The following is a 20735-nucleotide window of genomic DNA, read 5'->3' on the forward strand; positions in this document are numbered from 1 at the left end:
CAGGATTTCTGGCTAATCACCAAATAAAATTAATACTAATAAATTTTGCAACTTTTCCTGCTTAATGCTCTACAGCTCTAAATTTGTAGCTTGTACCAAGAATAAAGTAAGAAGCTGATGCAATTTTCTTTGAGTTGGTCAAGAACCTGAACCATGATGGGAAGTTGTAATAAGGACAAAATGTTTGTGTGTTTTATTTTTTATTTTTTATTATATAATCCTTTCATGTCATCATATTAAGGAAAATGTCCCACGATTGTTGGTACTGTTGATTTGGATTAGCTCGAATAATTAAGAAAGTTCAATTATTACAAGACATAATGTCCACACAAAAAAGTTTTCGGAGTTGAAGATAAATCTGACGAATTGAATGTTTCAACTTTCATCATGGGACAAGGAGATAGTGGTGGTTTTGATTGCTCGATGCCATCATCAAAGTTACTGTTAGTACTGTTATCAATGCTACCTTAGTACTGTCTTGTCAATGAATGAACCAAACTATACTCTACTTTTTTTTAATTTAACTTACATATGCTAGCATAATTGGGGAGTTTTAAAGTAACGATAAAATTATTTTCGTGTGATCTATAAATATTCGAGCCGGAAAAACAGTCGTTAGTGTAGCTAGGAGATATTGTTCTTATGTTTTCGAGTTATGAGATATTGTTGTGTGATCCCTTGCATTAGAATATGTTGTCTAAATCACACCCCCTTTGGATAACGAGATATGAGCACAAAATGCATAATGCACCGTTGCCCTATCCTCGCGTAGCAGTGTAAAAGAACTTTCGCATTATTGATGTGTTTTAACTTATATTGCAGTAAGTAATTGTTCTTATTTTCTAACTTAGAAATCTCAATTTTTACGAATGACAATTCGTAATTATTTTTTAAATATCATGGGTCGTTTGATCCAATTGTGGAATAGAAAAAAATCTCATGAGCTGGGATATTCTATAAGATTAGCTAATTTGGTATAAAGTTTTTAGAAAAATTGATATTATTAATTACTATACCCATAACCAAACATGAATAAATGGAATCTCAAAATTTTATCCTGTAATTCCGATAAAACAAATGATCTCTCCAATGTCTAAAAGTTAAAATCACTTATTTTTCTTCCCCTTTTAACTACTTTATATGTATGTCATCCTTGATGCTTCTGATTCACTGCACTTGCTAAATTTTAACCCTTTATTGCTTTTTCTTTTTCACTTTGCCTAATTGTGCAGTTATGCGCGGATTAAGTAAAGAGTGGTCCCGTTGGTTTGTCTCATATAGTTTAATCATGTGTTAAATATTGTATTAAGATTGTGACTTTCCTAGCTAGGCCTCCATGCAGTCGACTCTAGCTACTTCCCTACCTGAAAACCGTATATGTTAGGTATTGTGTCATTTTTCTCATACCAAAATTATCAGACTCCAATAATTATGGGGACCAAACTTCTCTTTAAAATGGAAACCAAATGCTCATTAATTATATATATGGGCAGTTAAATTCGAGAAAAGAAAAAAAAGAAGAGAAAAGTTAAAAATTCATGCAATTACTTTCATAAAAAATTATCATATCTTATGTGAACTTCAAATGAGTATAGACTAGAAGAGTAATGCAGCGAAATAACAAATAATTGCATAATGTAATCCTTCAATATCCAGCTATTTAATTCAATCCCGATTGAGATTTTCTGATCATCATTTATAACTTCTTAATTAATTTGTTGGCTCACCTAGATGTCCCTGTCTTTCATACCAATTTTAATTAGTGTCTACCGGTAGTTAATCCATTCTATCTATGTTGAACAGAATACATAGCTAAATGACAAACAAGTTTAAAATACTATACAGAGAGGATCAATTATACAGTCAGAACAACCAACTTGCATTGGCCATCGAGACGCGCTTTTGGTAACATTATTTGCTTCCAATTCCACAAGGCAATGATAGAGACCCTATAGAATGAAACAGAAAACACAAAGACAAAAAAAATGAAAAGATAAAAGAAGAAGAAAAGGGACGAAAAAGTTCTACATAATCATTAAGTTGCCTATTAGAGTGTACAGTAGTGAAGCTAGAAATTTTTTTAAGGATATTTAAATTTGAAAGAATTAAAAAAAAAATTCGATAAAGGATATTCAATTTATGTTATATAAGTCTAAAATATAATATTTTATTTATATACGTATCGCAATTTTTCGAATAAGAATGATCAATAATGAGAATGTAGCTTTGCCTCTAAGATTGCATATGACAAAATGAAAAGAATGTTAGCAAGGAGACAAGTGGTGTTCAAAATTGGGGAATTGTTTTTGATAATTTAATGCATTTGCATGAGCAACAAAGCTAAAATTATTGTGTGTTTCTTGAAAGATAAAGGTATTAAGAGATAAAAGGATAATAACGAGTGGTTTAGGCAACATCACATATCATATGTCAATTTTTTTATTTTTTTATTTTTTGTAAAAAAAAAAATCATACTTAATCAAATACTATAGATTAGAAAAAATAATATATGAAGGTGTTTAAAATTAGGAAAAACTAATAGTTGGTCGCTCCAAACAATAATAGCCAGCAATATATATATTTTTTGTATATTAATTTATAATATACATACTTTATAAATATATTTTAGATATTTAACTATTGGTTCAAAAAATTTTACGTTCCCAAAAACTAGTTTACGGCTGTTTTTGGGTGAAATATTTTCTTTCACTCACTAAATTTTAACTTTTCTTCAAATAAAATACATGTTCAAATATAAATTTTTTTTTTTCAAGTTTCAATCAAATCTGTATCCAAACGGTAGTTTAGTATGAAACTTATTTATATAAAGGATGAAGCGCATCCAATTTCTCTTGGAGGCTTGTGACGCAATAATGCCACGTCTCGAAAAACAGACAAACAAAGGGACGGGTCGTATATCTAAAGTTTACAACTAACTTTGCTTGGGAGGTGGAAAACAATTGTAACGAGACAAGAGTGAGCTGGAGGCCGGTGTCTGTGCTTCATTTTCGTGTCCATACCTCTCAAATAAAATGTCGCCTCCCAATCAGACCTGTTCTAATCTTGGTTTAATTATGCACGTGCTCCTAATATTTCTCACATGTTAATCATCTCTCCTAATCCCAATTATGGTGTGGGCGGATTGGAAGACCCACTCGTCAACTGGCTCAGGCTTACTATTACCGTAAGACAAATCCTTGGCTTGGATTTGACACTGATCTAAGTCTATTGTCTGCTTAATTGATGTGCAAAGTTAATTATTTCGTGGGGAAATGGCTAAATATACCTTTTTACTTTTATATATTGTCTGCGCTTAACATTCATTATACTATCGGATTAAATTTATCTTTAACGTTATACTATCGGGTCAAATTTACCCATACAATCAGCAAACTTTTAAAAATATCCCTTAATCTGTTAAGTAATCCAAAATCTTCCAATTTTTTTTGGTTTAAATCACTTGTTCTACTTTTTGGCCCAGTATTTTAATTTCAAAAATTACTATTGATGTGAATGCTAAAGTTACTAGACTATACAAATTATTCATAATTTTTTTTATTACCAATGCACCTATTTCTCTTTTTGTAATAAATAAAATTGGTTTAAAATTTTATTTATTTTTCAATCATATACACACCGTAGAATTTAGTTGGTCTATTTATTGTATATTTTATGCAGCTGATCATCATGTATGTACATATATATCCAAATATATTTTGTCATTGCTTGGTTAGTATAGAGTTCGATCAACTAACTTAAGAGTGCAAAATATATAGGCATTTAATTAAAGCAAAGTTGAATTAGACAATGTAAAGTCTCCAAGAAACTTCAACTTCAATCACTAATACTTGCAAAGTTTCTATACATATGGTGCAACGAATTCATTAAAATTGAGATGTTAGTAAATACTTTTAGAATTTAGAAAAGCTACCTAATTTTTTTTTCAATTTACTATACTTTGTTTATTCGGTTGTATTATTTAATATATTTTTCTCTTATTTATTTTTTCTCTAATTCAGAAAGTAGGTAAATGTCAATTATTTTAAAAATAGTTGACCAAGAAGAACAACAAGTGATTTAAATAAAAGGAATTTGGGAGATTTTGGATTACTTAACAGATCAAGGGGTATTTTTAAAAGTTTGCTGATTGTAGGGGAAAATTTGGCCTGGTAGTATAACGGTAAGGGTAAATTTGACCCGATAATATAACGGAAGTTAAATATAGACAACGACGAAGGGCCAAATATACCCTTGTACTTTCGAAAATGGTCTAAAAATACCCCTCATTATACTATTGGGCTATATATACCCTTTCCGTCATACTTTGGAACAAATATACCCTTATTTTGGATGGAGTGCCACGTGTCAGCACCAGATGAAAACGACCCATTTTTTTTTTACCCGATCCGTTTTAAAAAATCCACCACCGACCCGTTTTAAAATTCAGTTTTTTTAAAGCATATATTTGTAAAAACTGATTTATCTTTTGTAAAAACTTGAAGAAAAAAAAAAGAATTTGCAAAATATATATTTTTAAGTCTTTTCAGTTTTTTAAAAGTATGTTTTTTGTAAAAACTGAAAAAAAAATATTTTTATAAAATGCTTTAAAAACTGAAAAATATATATTCTGTAAAAACTGAAAAAAAGAAAATTTTAAAATATATATTTTTCAGTTTTTTCAGTTTTTTTAAGTATTCTTTTTGTAAAAATTGAAAAAAAAAGATTTTTCAAAATATTTTTATTTTTTTAAAACTAATGCATATGTAGCCCACTGCTTTAGGAGAGTTTTTTTTTCCAGTTTTTTTAAAAAATATTTTTTATCCAATTTTTACAAAAAGAATACTTTAAAAAAACTGAAAAGACTTAAAAATATATATTTTGCAAATTTCTTTTTTTTCCAGTTTTTACAGAATATACATTTTTCAGTTTTTAAAGCATTTTTAAAAAAATATTTTTTTTCCAGTTTTTACAAAAAAAATACTTTTAAAAAACCAAAAAGGCTTAAAAATATATATTTTGCAAATTCCTTCTTCTTTTTTTTTTTTTAAGTTTTTACAAAAAACAATTTCAGTTTTTACAAAATATATGCTTTAAAAAAATAGAATATTAAAACGGGTCGGGTGGTGGATTTTTTAAAACGGATCGGATAAAAAAGAAGAAGAAATGACTCGTTTTTATCTGGTGCTGACACGTGGCACTCCATCCAAAATAAGGGTATATTTATTCCAAAATATGACGGGAAGGGTATATATAGCCCAATAGTATAACGAAGGGTATTTTTAGACCATTTTCGAAAGTACATGGGTATATTTGGCCTTCCCCGTATAGACAATATATAAAAGTACAAGGGTATATTTGACCTTCGCCGTATATACAATATATGAAAGTTGAGGGGCATATTTGACCTTTTTCATTATTTCTAACACTAACAAGGTTTCTTTTCGGTTAGCCAACAAGATAGATCATTTGCGCAGTAGAGGTTGTTTTTGGGCTGCAGTGATTCACGCGCAACAACGTCCAATTTGATTATAAAGTTTTATTTTATTCCCATAGTTCTCTACAATTACTTTCTTTCTGAAGTTATACATGTAGAGCACGGGTATTTGGTAAATAATGTGGATTCTTGAGAAAATAAAATTGCAATCTTTTTGGTAGTGTAAAGTGTAAACTAGTGACCATTTCCATTCATTTGAATTTTACAGGTCATGTTCTTCTAACACACACACATATATATTATTTACCTTTAAAACGGATAACAATTAAATGTGTACGTGATATGTGAATTGATTCAACACAAATAATCAAGAATATTAGATAAACGGGTTAAAGACAAAATGAATAATCAAACCAATTGTAATGTTACGACCCAGCTCGAACTTAGGTTGAACAGTAGTTTTGCCCTCGATCGTACCCTTGGTTCGAAGCCAATTGTGAATGAAGAACAAATAGTAAAGTGAGAACTTTTCAATAGCTAGAAAGCAGAGAAATGAATTTGTATTGCCTTGATTTGCGTGTTACAATGTGTCTATCAAAAGAAAAAACCTCCCCTTTATATAGTAGGAGAATTTCATCCCTAGTACAAGTCTAAAAAGATAAAAATCATCCTTTCCTAGTAATTACTGATCCGTAACTGACATCGAGCTAGATCCGCGCCATGATATCCGGTCGGGTACGAATATAACGGCCCTTTATCCGTGGTGTGTAACCGTTTACCGTGTTTTCTCAGGCTTTAGAATTCGTTCTGGGTCCGGGAAGCGTTACTTTATCGTGCATGGTGATTAACACATCGTTCTTCTTTTGTGGATCTCAATACGAAAGGTTCTCGGCCTCGATTTCGATCTCGTGCGTCCGTACCCTTCTTCCGTATTCTTCACCGGGAAATCGGGGTATGCTCTGTCCCCAATTTTACCCGTATAGAGATAGTCCTCTCTTTTTTTGGAGGGTAGGTTTGTCGAAACGATGAGAAACGATAGATGAACCCTGGTTTCTTCCCTCGTACGTTATAACTGAGATGACAGGTAAATCGAAACGTCCCATCAGTCGTGTCGTTCTGACTTCAGACACGTGTCAGTCATTGGCTGGCCATCTTCGAATGCGAAACATCACGCATTGATTGTCTTTTCCCCTATAAAAGCTCCAACCCTCTTTATTTTTTCCACTTTCCGACTCTAGACTTCACCTTCTAATATTCTACCTGCTTTTAATCTTTCTAGATGTTCATACATTATTCATTGAGCCTTTATATCTTCATCTTCATCTTCATAATTCTTCTTTGAACCTTCATCCCAGACCTTCATACCTTCATACAATCTTCAAATCTTCATATTTTTCTATATTTTCCAGATTATAATGGCAAAAACTTCCAAGTCAGTGCCTCAGCAGGCTGCCCCCTCATCTTCCCACCAGGCCGCAAATGCTGAGGTGGCCGTTCCCGAGGTGGCTCGGGGATGACTTCAAGGTCGAGAAGGCCTCTAGTCAATAAGACCGAGGCGAGGGAGCATGTAGATACATATGCTCTGTCACTGAAGAAACCCTACCCATAGTCCGAGCGGAATGTAAGTGGGAGGGCAAGGACATGGCCCCTGTGGTATTTGAGTGTTTACTTACCCATTCACGCTCGCCCCTGTGGACCCCGTAGTTCTTGCTTTCTGCAAGAGGTATGCGGTGTGCCTTGGGCAAATTCACCCATCCTTTTGGAGGATTGTGATCCTCTTGCACCATTTTGTAAACAACACTGAATCTCCTCGGTTCACCCTCGACCACCTACTCCGCATGTACAATCCTCGAATCTTCTGAGGGGGATTGATCAAGCTCGTTTGCCGAGAAAGCAAGGCTCCTTTCTCGAGTATTGATGATGATCGAGGCCGAAGCCGGCAGGGAAGGTTCGTTCGGGTGAAAACCGAAGGCTGATCCCCCCCGATTTTCTGTCGTTCCCCGAGGAGTGGAACGCATCCCGTAAGTATTGTTTTTTTTGGGTATTTCTTTCTTTTTTCCTTTTTCACTCATCGCATGTGTTTGTGGTCGTACATCTATTCCCCAAGTTCCCGATGCAATCCCCCGATTAAAGAAGCGGATCAAGGGGATTTGTGACCAGATACCGTACTCCGAGCTCGCATGGCACAAACTTTCGAAGGGCAAATGGGAGGCTTGTTCTCATGGTGAGGTTCTTCCCTGAATAGTTACCATCGCGCTCTTAACTTAGACAGTGCTAACCTTTTCCTTTTTTCTTACAGGTTTGCCTAAGACCACCAAACTTAGGTCGCTAGATGAGGACGAGGATCCATCCTTGCTTTCCGAGCCCTCCATTTTGGGACAACCCGAGGCTACCGTGAAGGAGGAGAAAAAGAAGAAAATGAGAAAGTCCTCGGGTTCCCGGACCCCGAGGCGAAGATGAAGTAGAAGGTGGCCACCCGGGTCCGGAATCCCAAGAAGAATACCAAGTCCAGGGTACCGGACCCCAACTCTCTCTACCAACTCAGGGATGAGCCCGAAGAAGATGATATCTTCGTCGCTCATGGATCGACCCCTACTGGGGAGAAGATGATGGCCGAGAAAGGGGACCACGAGGTCGATCCCCTTCTAGCTCGGGAACCTGAGGGGGAGATGGAGGTTGCGACCTCCCAGGAAGTCGCTCCTGTTCTGAAGGAGGCGACAGATGTCATTGACATCATAGAGACGCCCTCCTATACTGAGTACATGCTCGAAGAGGTCCGAGCGGGCAAACAAACATCAAGTGAGAAGGCGTAGGGTTCAAATGATCCCCTGAACTCCTTTTTCGACGGCATGGACATGTCAGCATTGGAGAATTCTTCCGGGCTGGGCCACTTGGAGATCACGAAGAAGGACGTGCCCTCGGGAGCTGGAGGGCCGAGTTCTAGCCCAAAACTAGTAAGGCAATTTTCCGCGTAGAATTTGGACCCTGGGCACAAAAGAATGGTCGTTCTCATAATCCTGGAGAATACTCAGGTGACGAGCGCAAAACACACACTTAAATTATGCTCGCTAGTCAAAGATAGTATAGTATAATTATCGTGTCTACAGGGATTTGATTTAAACAGTATTCTCGTAGTTTGTAGCAAGATTGATATCCAGGAGGATCAACAGTTGAGGTTTATATAATTAATAATCTAAAATCTACAGCTATTGACTAATGACAATCACAACAAAGGTAAGCAAGGGAGTTATTAATGGGAGAAAATATGGGTTGATGGTATAGGTGCAAGATAATTGTTTGGGATCTAACTCTAGATAATTCACTTCTAATGTTCAAGTGAGTCTCTCAAATTCACTTAATTATCAGTACAACTGTTTAGTAGAAACTCCTCTCTCGTTTAAGTCTCAACCTCACAATATGAACTAATTTAAGCTCGGTGAAGATATTCAAGAATGCGTAATGGATTGGTCTTTAGGAGAACCTCTTTTGATTATTCTCCTAACTAAGTTTAATCAAGGATTCAACTAGCCTCTTTCGATTACTTTGAAGAATCTGTGAACTCAACCAACAATATAGTGCAAATATATCACAAGTTATGCCTCTCTCGATTACAAGAACAAGTGAACATAGATGCAACAATTAAATCTTCCAAAAATGATTCAAATACATAAAAATAGAGTAATAATCCACAAACAACTATTAATACACCAAATCCATCAAAACCCAAAATGAACTGCTCCATAGATATGGAGAAGTTCTTCACAAATGAAATAAAAGTAGAGGAAAATATAAATACAATCCAAACACGGATCTTGAGTGAGGAAGGAAGGATGAAATCCTTGTGCTATTGCTTCTCCCCCTTCTCTTTAGCTTCCCTAGGTCTAAGATATATCAAAAATCCTTCTAAAATGGTTTTATGGGGTATTTAATCCGCCTCCCCCCCCCCCACCCCAAAAAAAAACAAAATGGATGAAACTACCCTTTTCTTAGCGAAATAGGACTCTTCCCGAATAGGACATGCGCGGTCGCGCACCTGGGGACTTGGTCACGCATTTTGCACAATGTGTGGTGTCAGTTGGGAATTTGGGAAAGTGCAAAACATAAAAGTTGTATCCCTTTTAAATAGCTTTCTAAAGATATATTGTGATGCCCAAACGGATTTCTGAGCTAAAAGTTATGTGCATTTTACTGGACAGTACGCAGTATGCCTGCTCGATTCTTCATTTCGTTCTTAAAGTGCACTATCATCCGTTGATCCCCGAACACGATCCCAACTTACTCCTTGGGCTTTTACTCAGACTTCAAAGCTCTAAAATAGCATGAATTCATTCTACAACATCTACATAGATCAGAATCACTCCTATAAGGCGTAAAACACACAATTAGTGTAAAACACTAGCGATTAAAGCTCCAATTTAATTAAAGTGCAGTAAATTAGAGTGCAATAAGCGACTAAAATACGGGATTATAGCCTACTATTAACACCCCACACTTAAACCATTGCTCGTCCTCGAGCAATCAAACTACACTTCACATAGACATGACCTTTTTAAACAACTCTCATAACTCATCATACCAAGAATATTTAAAATAGACTAAGCACAATAGTGTAACATCCTAGCCTCAAGATTTCAACAGCACCACGCATTTTTCACAACTCGCTCACTTACTCTAACACAGAGATCAATGACAATACCTTTCCTTCATGAATCAAGTGCCCTCACCCAACAATAGAGAGTAGTTCCACATACAATAAAAGTTAAGAATAATTAGGAACTCAAGATAGAAAGAATTCACTCACTCTCAGAAACAACAATCATATGCCCCAAAAGATGCACCATAGGCTTGCCCGTAGTGTACTACTCTACTAATCGAGCTTATTCAGTCAAGGATCAAGTAGGACTTTAATTGGTTGTAATGTAGGCTGCGGGGATGGGTATGACACATTTAGATATAAGAGTAACTACACCTCCCTAAGCACCTTTAATACATATACTTGACCTTTAAACCCCACACTTATGTCAAACCATAACTCCACCTTCACATCTGTATATATCAACTCCCAACTTCTTTAAGCACAAATACATCAAGAGTTACTACTATCAATGAATATAAACTATTTTTTTTCTTTTCGATTCAAGTGGCTCACACTTTTTCACAATAGTGCACCTTTCTCCTTATTTCAATAGTTCCACTCAAAAGCCAAATCAACCACCCCACACTTCAAGTTTTATAAAGTTCATACCAATTTCAAGTGCTCACGAGAGGTAAATGGTTCAAATAGATGGTCAATTCAAACAAAAGGATAAGGCTTGTAATATGGTTGCCAAAGAAACAAGATTACAGGCTCAACGGGGTTATCTACGATACATAACAATTTGATGGGTAAAATATATAGATGGCTTAACAAAAAAAATGCCTATATCACTTCCAAGACTGAACAAACTACTATTTCGCTTTGCGGACACACGGGGCAAGTTCTAGACATCAAATGCAATGCACAAAATACACGAAACTTCACACACATGGCACATAACTCACTCAGGATCGGACTCATCAAGACACTCTAATCAAAGTAGTTAAGCAAAGTTTAGATCGTACAATTTAAGGTTCTTATACAAGAGTTAAAAACTGAGCCTAAGCGTCACAACTAAAGCACTTATTATTCTCAAGACATAATGAAGTCAAGATATATTGCTTTCATTTAAAATCACAGCGCAAGGTTTCCTACTCCAAAAAAAAATTAATTATACCCGGTTCAAACAAAACCCTTGAAAAAGAACCGCGACACAAAGAAAAACCAAGGGGGAATTATTATACTATATATATATATATATATATATATATATATATATATATATATATATATATATATATATATTATTTTTTTAACTTTAAAATTTTCAATTAAAAGAAATAAAAACAAACAATTATTTACATATTTACATCCCACCCCACACTTTAAATTGTGGCATGTCCGCATGACACACAAATAAAAAGCAAGAGGTAAAGAAAACTCCCCTGGACTTTTTTCGCTTCCGAGAACTTGTGAACTCCACCCCTAATTCTGAATGCATCTTTCGATTTTGCTCCTCGGGGTTCTTTATGGAGCTCATCAGGCCAAAGTCCTTTAGGGATTTTTGAAAGACACACTCTTTTCTTTCTTTCTTTGACTCATTTTGAGCGGAGGATTATTCTTGTAGGATTATCCTTAACTTATTTCTGTATTCATTTACAAGATCAATCATTGCATATTCCTGTAAATCCCCAAAAATAAAATTCACATGATCAAGGTTAGAGTAAGAAAATGAAGAGGAAAGGTCATGTGAGTACTCTTCTGGTATGTCCAAGACCATTAGTTCCTCATTTTCTTCTACTAAAAATTGCAATTGTGGATAGGTGGATAGGAGGTTGAACTCTTCTTGTATTGCTTCATAATCAACCAAAGCCTCATTTTTAATCATTTCAGTTGAAACAGAGTCCTCTTGCAGAGTGGACAACTCTCTCTGTAGATGTTCATCATCTCGGGTAGGCTCATTCTCACTGGGTATCTCCTCCATATATTCACCATCACAATGCAATGAGCTTTCTGAAAGTGTACTTATTATTTGTCTCACTTGCATTGTTAGGTTGTTAATGGCTTCATCATCTTGTGTAAACCTCTCTTCCACCTTATTTATGAACTTGTACATAAGCTCTTCTAAACTATCATTCTCAGCTTGAGGTGGTTGTCTCACTTCACTTTCATTCCAGTTATAATAAGGGTATTCATCCCAACCAGAGTCAGAATTATACCCATATGAATCCTCATACCTGTACGAACTAGAGACAAAGTGAGAGTGTTCAAAAGATGAACCATAGGAAGAATACCTACCTGCTTGACAATCAACCCATAGATTATTTCTACCGCATTTAAAACATATAGTTGACCGCTGCCAATGTTCAGCTGCTAACTATTCAATCGTGTTCTTAGGCTGGTTGTACTCCATCTTCACATCATTTAGAGTTCAATAACAAGAATATGCTCTTCAAGATTTCTTTAACAGAAAAAAAAATCTTGAAGAGAAGTTAACCAAACAAACTAAAAATAAAAGAAAAAAATTAAAAGCTAATTTCTGAATTAGCACCACAAACTACTTCAAACACCATTGATTGCCAATCCCCGGCAACGACGCCAAAATTTGTCGAGCGCAAAATACACACTTAAATTGTGCTCGCTAGTCAAAGATAGTATAGTAAAATATTCGTGTCCATAGGGATTAGATTTAAACAGTATTCTCATAGTTTGTAGCAAGATTTCTATCCAGGAGTATCAACAATTGAGGTTTATATAATTAATAATCTAAAATCTATAGCTATTGACTAATGACAATCGCAACAAAGATAAGTAAGGGAGTTATCAATGGGAGAAAATATGGGTTGATGGTATAGGTGCAAGATAATTGTTCGGGATTTAACTCTAGATAATTCACTTCTAATGTTCAAGCGAGTCTCTCGAATTCACTTAATTATCAGTACAATTATTTAGTAAAAACTCCTCTCTCGATTAAGTCTCAACCTCATAATATGAACTAATTTAAGCTCGGTGAAGATATGCAAGAATGCGTAATGGATTGGTCTTTAGGAGAACCTCTTTCGATTATTCTCCTAACTAGGTTTAATCAAGGATTCAACTAGCCTCTTTCGATTACTTAGAAGAATCTGTGAACTCAACCAACAATATAGTGCAAATGTATCACAAGTTATACCTCTCTCGATTACAAGAATAAGTGAACATAGATGCAATAATTAAATCTTCCAAAAATGATTCAAATACATAAAAATAGAGTTATAATCCACAAACAACTATTAATACACCAAATCCATCAAAACCCAAAAGGAACTGCTCCATAGATATGGAGAAGTTCTTCACAAATTAAATAAAAGTAGAGGAAAACATAAATACTATCCAAACCCGGATCTTGAGTGAGAAAGGAAGGATGAAATCCTTGTGCTATTGCTTCTCCCCCTTCTCCTTAGCTTCCCTAAGTCTAAGGTATGTCAAAAGTCCTTCTAAAATGGTTTTTTGGGGTATTAACCCCCCCTCCCCCCTCCCCCAAACAAAATGGACGAAACTACCCTTTTCTTAGAGAAATAGGACTCTTCCCGGATAGGACATGCGCGGTTGCGCACCTGGCGACTTGCTCACGCACTTGGTCGCGCATTTTGCACACTGTGTAGTATCAGTTGGGAATTTGGGAAAGTGCAAAACATAAAATTTGTAGCCCTTTTAAATAGCTTTCCAAAGATACATTGTGGTTCCCAAACGGATTTCTGAGCTAAAAGTTATGTGCATTTTACTGGACAGTGCGTAGTATGCCTGTTCGATTCTTCATTTCGTTCTTAAAGTACAGTATCATCCGTTGATCCCTGAACACGATCCCAACTTAATCCTTGGGCTTTTACTCAGACTTCAAAGCTCTAAAATAGCATGAATTTATTCCTCAACATCTGCATAGATCGGAATCACTCCTACAAGGCATAAAACACATAATTAGTGCAAAACACTAGCGATTAAAGCTCCAACTCAATTAAAGTGCAGTAAATTAAAGTGCAATAAGCGACTAAAATACGTGATTATAGCCTATCATCATCAGGGCATGTCTTCTCCGGTGGGTGTAGCCAGCTACCTCCGATGCCTGGTGACAGAGGAGGACTAGGTTAAGATAAATGAGGTGGGCACGTCAAGTCTTTTCAACTAGGCGCAGCAGGCGTTAAACCGGGTAAGGCGTTAACACTTTTGTACCCCTTTATGAATCCCAATTAGGTTTTTCTTTGATGTAGCTTACTAATTTCATCATTTTACAGGCTTTAGTGCTTCACCAATAAAGCTTCCTCCAGTAGCTCTTGGAAATTAGCCAGCTCGAGTTCGAGCTCAAAGGGTAGGTATGGAAGAAGGACATGTACATGGCTCTTTATGAGCAACAGGACGAGGCCCTTAAAGACCTACTAATTCTCCGGGCCGAGCTGGAAAAAGCTCATAAGGAGGCCTTGACCCTAAAATGAGAACATGCTGACCTGGTTGAGAAGGTAAAGGTCTTTGAGTGTGCCACATTCAATTTGTTTGGTAGTTGTACGTGACCAGCACAAAACACAACACGAAATTGATGCTCGCTAGCTAAAGATAGTATAGTTTGATTATCGTCTCCACGAGGATTGATTTAAACAATGCTCAAGTAATTTCTAGCTTAACCTATTTAGGATGATCAAAACTTAACTTGTAATGGTTATAAACTAGTATTATATGCTAAAGTAAAGCAATTGACGATTGACTTCAGCAAACTAGAGATTAGCAAGGTCAGTTTCTTATCAATGTGAGGAATAAGGATTTTGACGTGATAAGAGCAAGTTTTTGATTCTGGATATGATACTGTTATATTTCACTCTTGGGGTTATATCGATTCTCATGAATTCAATAGGTGATTAGCTTATTCTTCTGATTCAGACTCATCTCTCGATTAAATCTAAATCTTTCAAATAAATTAATGTGATGTGCGGTGAGACTTGTAAGAATATATTGGTAAGAATGGTCTAAGAGATACTTCTTTCGATTATTTCTCAATCTTAATTTATGAGGTAGATCACAAAGCTCTTTCGATTATTTTAAAGAAGTACCAAAATAAATTAAGGCATGTGTTGCAACAACATTTAATATTTTTCTCCTCTTCTGATTAGGCAAGATGATGAATAAAGTCACAACTAGAGTTAAAGCTCTTCAAAGAAATTTAAGCAATTAAGCAGTAATCAAATACATAAACAACAATCAAGTCACCAAGTCACCAAATCATGCCAAACCCTAAGGTAAACTACTCCATAATTATGGAGGAAGTCATCACAAAAAGAGTTAAAGAATAAGAAAGCATCGATCTAACGTTACAATCCAAACTCCCATATTGAATTAGTGGAAAGATGATGAAATCCCGTGTCTTGTAGCCTCCAATGCTCTCCCAAATCTTCCAATGTCAAAAGTCCCATAAAAACGTGTTTTTAGTGTATTTATACCAAGTAGGAACGAACCCGGATGAAACTACCCTCTTTGAGCCAAAGTGGGAAAACCTACTAACTTTTTACACTTCATGCGTCGCACTATGCTATGTAGGATGCATAGCATTAGTGCAATTCCCTCGGTTGTAAACTCTCTGAACTTAGCTTGTCTGACAAAATTTTGTACTGATTCTACGCACTATGCCTAGCATTAATGTATTTTTCTGTCAGACCCAAAAACTCCAAGTCTCTGAACTTCTCAAACTTTTGACGAAAATTTGCACTGATACATCGCATTGTGCTACGTATGATGCGAAACATTAGTACAAATGTCATTCTTCGAACTTTCATATGCAACGCCGGTGCACGAAGCCCGGACACAATCCTGATTTAATTCCTTGGCTTTTACTCCGACTTCAAAGCTCCAATTATTCGATTTAGCTCTAGAACATCTTCTTAACTCGGAATCATCTCCTACAAAGCATAAAACACGTAATAAGTGCAAATCACTATCATTTAAGCTCAAACAAGCTCAAAGTGCAGTAATTAGATTACCGAATGCGGCTAAAACATGTGTTCCTAGCCTACCATTAGTACGTCATTTCCCGCTTCGAGTTTGTACGAGCCTTTCCTGGTTATTCCGACAACTCGATATGGTGCTTCCCAATTCGGTCCCAGCTTACCTTCATTCGGGTTCCTGGTGTAATGTAATGTTACTTTCCTCAACACCAAGTCCCCGACTTGAAAGTGTTAGAGGCTCTTCAGTTGTAATACCTTTCTATTCACTGTTTCTGGGCGGCCAACCCGACCAGAGCGGCTTCCCGCCTTTCATCAGATAGTTCCAGGTTCGTGATCATGTCCTTGCCATTTGGATCTTCTATCGCATATTGGAACCTGAGGTTGGTTGCCCCCACCGTGACTGGTATTAAGGCTTCGGTCCCATTGACTAATGAAAACGTGGTGGCCCCGGTGCTAGATTTTGATATTGTACGGTATGTCCACAGGACTTCAGGCAGGATCTCCTTCCACTTCCCTTTCGCACCGGTCGACCTCTTTTTCAGGTTTTGAAGTATGGTCTTGTTTGTTGATTCTGCCTGCCCGTTCCCACTAGGGTGATAAGGTGCTGATAGTATCTCCTTGATCTTGTGATCTTTGAAAAATCTATTCACCTTGTTGCCGACGAATTATTTTTCATTATCGCAAACGATCTCGGCCGGTATCCCAAATCGACGTATTATGTGGTCCCAGATAAAGTCGATGACTTATTTCTTCCAGATCATTTTAAATGCTTGAGCCTCAACCCATTTGGAAAAATAATCGGTCATGAATAATATGAATTGAGGTTTATCGGGGGCCCATGGTAGGGGACCGACAATGTCCATTCCCCACTTTATAAATGGCCATGGGGACAATATCGAGTGGAGCATTTCTCCTAGTTGATGGATCATCGGGGTATGTCTCTAGCAGTCGTCACATTTCCGTACGAAGTCCTTCGCATATTTTTCCAACTCGTTCCAGTAATATCCGGACCTAATTAGTTTCCAAACCAAAGATTCTGCCCCCGAATGGTTTCCGCTAGTGCCTTCGTGAACTTCTCTCAAGGCGTATTCCGTCTCTCCCGGTCCCAAGTATCTGGATAGTGGGCCGTCGAAGGTTCTCCTGAACAGTGCCCCTTTGACCAAGCTAAATATGGCAGCCTTGGTATGCAGGGCTCTCGATTCTTTGGGATCCGAAGGCAATTTTCCGATCTTGAAGTATGACGAGCGCAAAACACACACTTAAATTGTGCTCGCTAGTCAAAGATAGTATAGATAAATTAGCGTCTCCATAGGGATTGGAATTAAACAGTGTTGAATAATCTCCAATTGATTACTATCCAGAAAAATTAATACTTGGTTGGATATCTAATCCTACGATTAACTATTGAAGTTCAAGCAAATAACAATTGATCACTAAAAAGAGCAAGTAAGCACGAAGAAATATTTATGAGGAAAATAAGGGTAATTGACTAGATAGGTGCACGATAACTGACTCGGGATCCAATTCTTGAGTTAATTCACTCTATAATATGATCGATTCTTACGAATTCAACAGATTATCAGATTACTCTTGAAGCTAATACTCCTCTCTCGATTAAATACTAGTTCAGTAATTAACCCAATTGAAGCATGGTAAACAGTTGCAAGAATAAAAAATGATGTTTATGATCTAAAGGGTAACTTCTCACGAATATTCCCTATTTTCTCGTTCAATCAACAATTCAAGAGGCTCCTTCGATTACCTATTTGAATCGTGAATTTAAACTAGAGCATAAGATGTGCAGAAAATTAATATTGAACTTCTCTTTCGATTAAGCAAAATACTAATTAACTTCACAATACAATTCAAGCTCCATCAATTAATTCTAGCAAGTATCAAGAATCGAATCCCTTGTCCAGCTATTGAAACACCATATCTATCTACACCCAAATGGAAATTACTCCATAATAATGGAGTAGGATATCTCAAATAAGTGTAAGAACAAATAAAATATCAATTCTAAAGATTGATACGTATTGCACCGACTGTGGGTTGAAATCTTGAAGAATTCTTGAGTCTTCTTCCTTGGTGGCTCTCCAATCTTCTCTAGGTAAAAAATTTCACAAAATCCTCAGTTGCCCTCTTTTTAGATGAGCTGGGCTTCATATAGGTCCAGAAGAGTCGCCTCCAAAATTACAAAAATAGGCTTGGGAAATTTTTCGGACAGGATGTGCGCGATCGCGCACCTGGTCAGGTGGTCGCGCACCACTTGCGCGCCCACGTGCGCGACCGCGGACTGACCGCGCACTTCTCTCACGGAAACTGTTTCAACTGGAGATCATCAGGGAACTCTTCTGTGCCTTTCCTGTCTTTGATCTCCAAGTCAAACTCTTGGATCAACAACACCCATCGCATCAGACGCGACTTGGATTCCTTTTTATTCAACAGATATTTCAAGGCTGAGTGATCCGTGTGAATGATCACTTTGCTCCCCACTAGGTGTGATCTAAACTTGTCAAAAGCAAAGACCACAACAAAGAACTCTTTCTCAGTAGTAGCATAGTTGGCTTGAGCTTTATTTAACGTTCTGTTGGCATAGTAAATTGGCCTAAACATATTATCTTTTCTTTGCCCCAAAACTGCCCCCATAGCTACATTACTGGCATCACACATTATCTCGAATGCCTGGCTCCAATCAGGTGTCACCATAATAGGGGCACTTACCAGCTTTTCCTTTATCAATTCGAATGCTCTTAAGCATTCCACATTGAAAATAAACTTGGCATCCTTTACTAGCAATGCAGTTAACAGTTTGGTAATGCTGGAGAATTTTTTGATGAACCTCCTATAGAATCCCGCATGTCCCAAAAAACTCCTTATCCTCTTCACAGAAGTTGGTGGAGGGAGTCTAGCAATTACGTCTACCTTGGCTCTGTCAACTTCAATTCCCTATGCAGTAACTTTGTAGCCCAAGACAATTCCCTCTTTTATCGTGAAGTGACACTTTTCCCAGTTAAGGACCGAGTGCGTGGCTTTACAACGTTCAAGCACGAGCTCTAAGTTCTTTAAGCAGTCTTCAAAGTCATCACCGAAAAAGGTGAAATCATCCATGAATACTTCTAGACACTTCCCATTTAGGTCGGAGAATATAGACATCATGCACCTTTGAAAGGTGGTAGGTGCATTACACAACCCAAATGACATTCTCCTGTAAGAAAAAATACCCGACGAGCATATGAATGTGGTCTTCTCAACATCTTCTGGGGCAATGACTATCTGATTGTAGCCGGAGTATCCATCCAAGAAGAAGTAGCAACCGTGTCCAGCCACTTTCTCTAGCATTTGATCAATAAAGGGTATTGGAAAGTGGTCCTTACTTGTTGCATCATTCAACCTTCTATAATCAATGCACATACTCCACCCAGTGACTGTTCTTGTCGGAATCAATTCATTTTTTTCATTTCTCACCACTGTCAGGCCGCCCTTCTTTGGTACAACTTGAACTGGACTACTCCATTGGTTGTGAGAGATGGGAAAGATCACTCCTGCATCTATCAATTTAATGATCTCTTTGTGCACTACATCCTCCAAATTTTTATTCATCTTGCGTTGGGGGTGCAAGACTAGTTTTTTATTTTCTTCTAATAGGATTTTGTGCATGCAAATTGCTGGACTGATTCCTTGGATATCAGCTATACTCCAGCCAATAGCCTTCTTGTGCTTCTTCAGTAGTTCCACAAGCTTTCGCTCCTGTGTACCTGTCAAATCAGTAGAAATAATCACAGGAGAATGCTTAGTTTCAAGAAAAGCATATTTTAAGTGAGTGGGGAGGACTTTCAGTTCCATATTAGGTCTAGAAGCCTCCTCTTTTAATTCATGCTCATCGACCTCTTGATCTTTAGTTTCAAGTGCTTCAGCCTCTTTCTTTATTGCAGGATCTTCATCCTCCACTGTGCCAGACTGAGTAATACACCTCTCGAAATTATCGTCCACAAGCTTATCGAACTTGTAACTTTCAGTCAATTCTTCAACCACATCCATTTTTAAACATGAGTAGGCGGATGCCTCATCACTAGGGTACTTCAGCATCCTCTTCATCTGGAATACCACTTTTTCGTTACCCACTCTGAGCATGAGCTGACCTTCATAGATGTACAGGATAGCTCTACTTGTACATAAGAACGGCCTTCCCAGAATTAGAGGTACTTCCTTATTCTCCTCCATATCCACCACAATAAAGTCTACGGGGAAAATAAATTTGTCCACCCGTACTAGAATATCCTCGATGATTCCCTGAGGCAAAATGGTGGTTTGGTCAGCCATTTGTAGAGATACCGGTATTGATTTGATCACTCCAAGCTCACCTTCTAGTTTTCTGAATACATACATAGGCATTAGATTTATTGACGCACCAGAATCGCAGAGGGCCTTATCGAATTTTCCACTCCCCAACGAGCATGGTATGGTAAAGCTTCCTGGGTCCCCACACTTTTGGGGAATTCTATTTGTAATATGGCACTGCAGTGGGCATTCAACTTGACCGCGGTTGTCTTTTCCAGTTTTTCTTGCTAGATAAGATTTCCTTCAAGAACTTTGCATAAGCAGGTATCTGAGTGAGTACCTCCGTAAAAGGAATGTTCACATAGAGTTGCTTGAGCATTTCTAAGAATCGCCCAAAACATTTGTCCAGTTTTTCCCGCTTTATTTTTTGGGGAAATGGCAGAGCTGGCATATGTCTACTTTGTTTAATCTCCTTTTT

This window comes from Nicotiana tabacum, chromosome 17 (assembly GCF_000715075.1).
Source record: "Nicotiana tabacum cultivar K326 chromosome 17, ASM71507v2, whole genome shotgun sequence".
NCBI lineage: Eukaryota > Viridiplantae > Streptophyta > Magnoliopsida > Solanales > Solanaceae > Nicotiana > Nicotiana tabacum.